Source organism: Papaver somniferum, unplaced genomic scaffold (genome assembly GCF_003573695.1).
Source record: "Papaver somniferum cultivar HN1 unplaced genomic scaffold, ASM357369v1 unplaced-scaffold_132, whole genome shotgun sequence".
NCBI lineage: Eukaryota > Viridiplantae > Streptophyta > Magnoliopsida > Ranunculales > Papaveraceae > Papaver > Papaver somniferum.
The window spans coordinates 17,074,467-17,081,573 of record NW_020622381.1 but is presented as its reverse complement, the minus strand read 5'-3'; the positions used below and the strand labels follow the sequence as shown (position 1 = coordinate 17,081,573).

The 7,107-nt window shown below is 35.5% G+C and overlaps 1 long non-coding RNA gene across 3 annotated transcripts; it reads right to left on the bottom strand.

The window, feature by feature from the left end:
• Positions 1-2,898: 2,898 nt before the first annotated feature.
• On the bottom strand, positions 2,899-6,618 carry LOC113332628. 3 transcript variants are annotated; one of them, XR_003351626.1, is made up of 11 exons: positions 6,473-6,618; positions 5,931-6,341; positions 5,399-5,496; positions 4,931-5,045; positions 4,687-4,769; positions 4,407-4,592; positions 4,107-4,322; positions 3,799-3,863; positions 3,630-3,705; positions 3,273-3,431; positions 2,899-3,179 (listed from the first exon to the last, which is right to left on the bottom strand). It is a non-coding gene; the product is annotated as an uncharacterized LOC113332628 (long non-coding RNA). The 3 variants fall into 3 exon arrangements; XR_003351625.1 differs by having other exon boundaries at positions 3,799-4,322; XR_003351627.1 differs by having other exon boundaries at positions 2,901-3,189; positions 3,799-4,322.
• Between the last annotated feature and the right edge of the window lie 489 nt (positions 6,619-7,107).

Sequence of the window (7,107 nt, the reverse complement as noted above, 5' to 3'; positions counted from 1 at the left end):
ACCAATGTTCAAGTATCAATCAATTTCAATCAACAACCAAAGGTTGGATTTCCCAATTGATTGATTCAACGCACAACCTGTGATATTTCAATTATATAACAAAATATAATGCGGAAAAGAAATAACACAGACACCAGAAGTTTTGTTAACGAGGAAACCGAAAATGCAGAAAAACCCCGGGACCTAGTCCAGATTGAACACAGACTGTATTAAGCCGCTACAGACACTAGCCTACTACAAACTAACTTCTGTCTGGACTGTAGTTGAACCCCAATCAATCTCACACTGATCCAAGGTACAGTTGCGCTCCTTACGTCTCTGATCCCAGCAGGATACTACGCACTTGATTCCCTTAGATGATCTCACCTACAACTAAGAGTTGCTACGACCCAAAGTCTAAAATTTTAATAAACAAATATGTATCACACAGAAAAGTCTACGGTATTAGATAAATTTGTCTCCCACAGAAATACCTACGAGTTTTTGTTCCGTCTTTTGATAAATCAAGGTGAACATGAACCAATTGATAAACCGCACTTATATTCCCGAAGAACAGCCTAGTAATATCAATCACCTCACAATAATCTTAATCGACTAGCGAAAGAAGATATTGTGGAATCACAAACGATGAGACGAAGATCTTTATGACTTCTTTTATATCTTGCCTATCGGAGAAATCAATCTCAAGCCAATCTTACGATTGTACTTAGTACGATAGAAATAGCAAGATCAGATCGCACAACTACAAGAAAAGTATTATCGGTCTGGCTTCACAATCCCAATGAAGTCTTCAAGTCGTTAACCTACAGGGTCTCGGTAGAAATCTAAGGTTAAAGGAGAATCGACTCTAGATAATACAACTAGTATCACACAGGAGGTGTGGGTATTAGGTTTCCCAGTTGCTAGAGTTCCCCCTTATATAGTCTTTCAAATCAGGGTTTGCAATCAATGTTAGCTTAGTAACAAAGCATTCAATATTCACCGTTAGATGAAAACCTGATTAGATTCAAGCTAATATCTTTCAACCGTTAGATCGAAACTTAGCTTGTTACACACAAATGAAATGCACGTTTATCTAGGTTTGTGTAACCGTACCCAAACATTTACATCTAGTTGGTTCAACAGTAGTTAACCAAATGGTTAGCCATATGAGCACTTTCATATCAACCATGTTCTTCTTTACCACAACTTGTTCAAATGACTCAAATGAACTAGTTAGAGAGTTGTTCAATCGCTTAGATATTTATAATAGACACAATTGAAACAAAAACGATTTGATTCACTCGAATGGATTCATGAACTTTATAGCCACGGTTTTCAAACTTGTATTCCTTAGTTTATATAAGTTTAAGTTCACGAATAATCGTTTTTTGAAAATAACCAACTTAAGTTTGCGGACTGGTACTCGGACTTAAGTACCCGGAATAAGTTTGTTTTTAATTCACAAACTCCAGCATAAATTCTCGGGATGAGAACCTCCGACAGTACGCGGACTGGGTACGCGGACTCTAGTTCCGGTTTTCCTGAGTAGCAAAGTACGCATACTTTGGTTCAAGGAATAAGGACTTATACATGTATGAGTTACCCACAATGCTTATATCCCACAATGGTTATAAAATCTAAACTCTCATTTCAATCATTGACACATTCTTAGAGGACGTTATATAGTTGTTGTTCACAAACCATTTTTCGTCAAAGCCATTATCAAATAATTGAAACTTAACATGACTTTCGTCACTAGTAAAGATGAACTTGGCTAAAGCAAAAGCTTACCAACACATATTTAGAGAAATAGATTAGCGAGATAAACTCGGCTCGAAATAACAAATGTGTATAATGAAAGTCTATATAGCAAAACGACTTTTGTCTCAAGATAGGAGATAGAGTAGATAGACTTTTGAGTGTTAGATAAGTTCCAGTCTCCACATACCTTTTAGTCGATGAAGTTCCTTGAGTAGTTCTTCATCTTTGTATGATGATCGCCATGGAGTCTTGATTACAACTACACTTTTTATCCTAGTCCGAGACTTAGCTAATAGTAGACTAGAAATCAAGACTTATAGTTTTGATCACTAACAATGACAAACATGCTTGAGATAGCAACGCATGCGAGTTCGACAGAGCAGTTCTCTAACAAAGACGAATACCCTTGAACAGAAATCCATCACTACAAGAAAATTGGGCTCTAGGGACTACCTCGATTCAGTTGGTACAGGGTCATTTTTAGTGTTTAGTGATCTACAACAACAAACATGGCAACAGATAGGCTCTGTGGCTGAAGACTGATTTGCTAGAGACCTGTACCAACCTTGTAGTTGGAAGAGATATCTTTCAACTACTATGAAGCGACTCAATCGTGAGTTGGAACAAAAATTCGCTAACCGTTAAATTTCGTTGGCAGAGCACAAAGCCTTTGTCCCTGAAACATTTAATCCACAAAAATATTGGTGGCTCAAGACTTAAACATTGTTGGTAGAGGTGGACAATTATACAACGTTTCAGCCGCTAAAGGGTTTAACCTACTGAATTCTCCGAGGGTGTTGGTGAAGGGTTGGAGCCGCTATCTGTCTGGTGGAAGAGAGTTTCCATCCACTGAATTTTAGTTGCTCAAAAATTTAAGCTTCCTTGATGTTTGTTGGATGAGAATTTCAGCCGTTATTTTTGTAGTTGGCTGAAGGGTTATGCCACAACCTTTTGTTGGTCAAGGCTCCTAGACACCAGTTTTTTGGTTGGATCAAGTGTTAGCTCCGAGTTGGTGAAAAGTTATACACACATGGTTAATTCGGCTGCCCATAGGTTTGAGCCATCACAAATTCAGTTGGTCAAGTTGTTATAAACGTTGCTCAAAGTCTTGTCCCGGTACATATTTGAGTTTCTAGAGGGTAGTTATACCACGAATATCATGAAAAAAATAAATCTAGATTTCATTTTGATAATGAAATTCAACATCACTGATTCATCAACATTTCATATACCCCAAAATATATTCCAGACATCCAACTACAATATACATAGAGGACACACTGGCTTAAAAGCGGAAATGAGTGGTGGCTGAGAGTCTGGATCTTCACTACTAATGGCTGAGAGTCTGGATCTTTACTTAACGAAGCTCTCACAGCGGGAATGATTGGATCCAAGGTTTCTGAAGGAACACCTTCAACTGGAGTGAGCATCTCCAACTTGAGTGTTCTCAACAAGAGCAATAACAACAATAATGATCAGGTTAAAATATAATGTGATGTGATGTACACAGGAGGCAGATAAAAATTTACCTTGAATTTGCCTGCATGTCTTGGGAAGAAAACGAGCTTGGCCTAGTATGTCTTAAGCCGCTAGAAAATAGTTTGGAGCCCTTCCAATGACTTGTTTCTACGCCTGTGGTCCACAGCGATACCAATTGTAGGAGCAAGCTTTTTAAGAATTACAGCACCCTGTGAAGTAAATTGCAATAAGATTTTTAAGCAACCGTATGTATTGCTGAAATGTAGAAAGACCAAATCAAATACAAATATTGGTTATAATCTTTTTAAGTGTGAGCATAAGCATAAGGAAACATTCATTTTACCGCAGTATCACAGGGGTTGAGAATATGTAACCGTGGCAAAGCTTAAAAGAACTCATTTCATTACCTTGACACTCCAGCGTGATGCTTATCGAGTACCCACTTTGAACAACCACGACCATAATTGAAAGGGCTCTATTTTTCTGTTTCCGTAAGAACACAGTTTAAAATACTATCTCGAAGGATTACCATGAGTTAAGAACCAGAAGTTCAAATAAGAAAGAAAGATCATTTACCGTAACAGCCAACTCCAGTCAGATATCTTCTAGTTGTGACCAAGAATCAGAGGATGATTCAGTTCCTGCAGGCATTTAAATTATCAATTCTTGCAGATATTTAAATTACGTTATTAACAACATGATAGTCACTCGTACAGGTTGAGTTCGAAAAAGTGCATTCACAAAATACAACAGGAAAAACAACAACAAAAAAGAAGAATATAAATCCTTCTGTCACATGGACACCAAGATCCAAAAACATAAGATAAAACCCCTAAAACCTACTTTCCTACACGAAGATGAACAAAAGACCATTAAACTATTACCTAAGCTGGTGTCAGTTCACCATTTTTAGATTTTCATGGTAAAATGTAGAAGATAATATGTTTCTCATACATTCAGTGAGCAAAACTTATTCAAGGAAACATTAAAACCATAAAACAACTCCCCCCATAGAACTCATTGTAGTCAAAGTAATCATAGACTTGTTATAATTCCTTCCCACCAAAGTGGCTCATACAATTAACAATATGCACTACTTCCTGCAAACAAGAATCAATGTAATTAGTTTCTGGGAAAACTTACACAAGCAAGAGTAAAGAATATGTAACAATGTCCAACCTTACCGAAATCAAAACATGCAACCAAGTTTATCAAGGTCATTCCAAAATGATAATTAGATACTTTTAAGCAACAATCCATGAATGTTTGACCTTCTCAACAGGAGGAAGATCTAAGTAACTAGGACCTCCTATACTCAAGATCAGAACATCCATCTTGATCAAAACGACATAATTAAAGGTGTCCGATACCTGCAATAGGCAGAATAAATATTTCAAAGTGCTCAAATCTGGCACAATAATAACATCTGAAAGCGATAATCTAAGATATCAGAAATCCACAAACCATCAAACAAGAATCATATGGATTTTTGTCCACACTTCTTCTTCCTGCAGTTGACAGCATAAGGATGAATACAGGCATAGCATCTGCAGTACAAATCAAATCAAGTCGCTCTGTATATCAAAATAACATCAACACTTAAACATTAATGCAGCACACTACAATACTTTGAGCAGGTACATCACCAAAATTCACAATCAGGAATAATAAAGAAGTTTATTGACTGAAATAAGCTCAAATGATTTACATTGAAAAGAACTGAAGCAACCAACATTTGCAAACTAGTATAGTGATAACCCAAAACCCAAAATAGTAATGGGTTTACTATATCATAGCTTTCTATCCAGTGGAAGCATCAATCCCTGTGAATTAAAACCAAAAAGAAGATCAGACCTGAAAAAACATTGAGAGATTAACAAGAGTAAGACATAGCTACTTGAAACTAATGCAACATTATCACTCAATCAAAACAGAAAACAAAGGCCACAGTTGCTATCATTCAAACATAAATTTATTGCAAGCCTAAAAGTGATCAGTAGGGGAATTTTTGCAAGCCTAAATAAACAAAAAAAAAATCCCTAAAATCTCACCAACAAAATGACAACAAACCCAAAGCACAAGACCAGTTGTTATTGTCATCACCCGGAGCAAACAATAAATTAGTCATATTAGAAACAATATTTGAGAAATCAAACAAAAGATGACCAGTACTAACCATTTGGATGCCACATATCTGAAGTAAGCCTCCCTGTTGAAGGACTTTTAGGATCTTTGGATGGAAATCTCTGAATTGCTTTAAAATACGGTTCATCACTGCATATTGACGTAAAGTTCCCAATCAAAGACCGAATTGAGAAACGAGTCATTACAAGTAAAGTACTTTTGCACACAAACGAAATGACAAACCATAAGGGAAAAAAGATCTTTACTTTTTGAAATACGAAAAGCTTCAAAAACATCTACAATTTTAAATTAAACACATTCGACAAAACATAAAAAGCTTTAATAAGAAGCCAGCAATTCAATCAACAATTGAACCCAAAATCAGCAATACACAAAAACAAAAATCATATATTCCCGTATTTTATATTCCAATTAAACAAAAACACAAAAACCCAGAATCTAAAACTCCATATAAACATGAAACACAAAAAAAAAAAAACTAAGGAAAAGCAATATGATCATATCTAAATTGGAAATATGGTGCTTCTCAAATATCTCAAATCAATTATAAATACAGCACTCACACATGAAGCCAGCAACGTTGTAGTTGTTCTCAGGTTTGAATGATGCATAGGTTCTTATCCACTCCTTCAATTAGTTTCTTGGTTACTGCAGTTGCAAACACTGGGAACCTTCATTTATCTGCATCACAAATTATAAAATTCCTAAGTCGGTAATAGGAATTGAAAACTAGGAAATTCTTGAAACTTTGAAAATCAAAGCCAAATTGCAAATGAGACGGGTTAAATCTAAATGCAAAAGCCTAAAACAAACAAAAGAAAATTAATGCAACATTGAAAATTAAGGGGGAAAAGTATAAACAAGAACAGATCTGACTAGATCTGGCTCAAATGTCAAAACCAAGGAAAGTATTGTTCCTCCTCACAGTCTCCCAAATCAAAAGACCCTGGTATTGTTGTCATTTTCTTCTTGACCTAACAAATACACGATCAGATTCAATCAAAACAGAATCGAAATTTAAATCCCCGCTTCTCTCCGAAAAAAAAAACAGAATTTGAATCAAATATAATAAAAATGAAATCAAGAAGAGATTTGTTACACTTACGAAGAAATCTTGGCATGGCTTAATTCCATGATGAGAAATGAAGTTATAGATCTGGTTTAGGTTTCTGCGGGGGAGAAAGGGAGGGTGAGTGAGCCTAGGCGGAGATAGAGAGAAGATAAGGTTAAGTTTATGAACTTTTTCTCTCTTTTGTGTTTTCCGATTGTAGGAAATACCATATGGTACTAGGAATAATATATTAGAAAGAGTCTAGTCCAGTTGACTCAGTCAACTGTCTGTTTGGTCTTTTTTGATAAAATATATTATAGTTTGGTCCTAAAAAGTATGATTTGGTCATAGGGTGACGTCATGATGATGTAATTAATATCCTTTTAGTGGGGACCATATATATATACTCATTATTAGGAGAAAAGAAAATAATTTTCAAATTTATTTTCTCTCATCTCCTTTTATTTTTCTAGATCTACTTTTTCTTCTTCTTCTTCTTTTTTCTTCTGCTACTATTTACGATGGTGTGTTAAGATGGAGATGATGATGAAACGATGAACATTTGTATGTTTTTTCTTTGTGTTTGTTGTTGTTTGTTTCTGAAGATGGTGGAGATGATGAAGACGATTTTTTAATGAATTTTTCTTGATTTTTTTGTCTCTGCTGCTGTTGTTGATGATGAAGAAGAT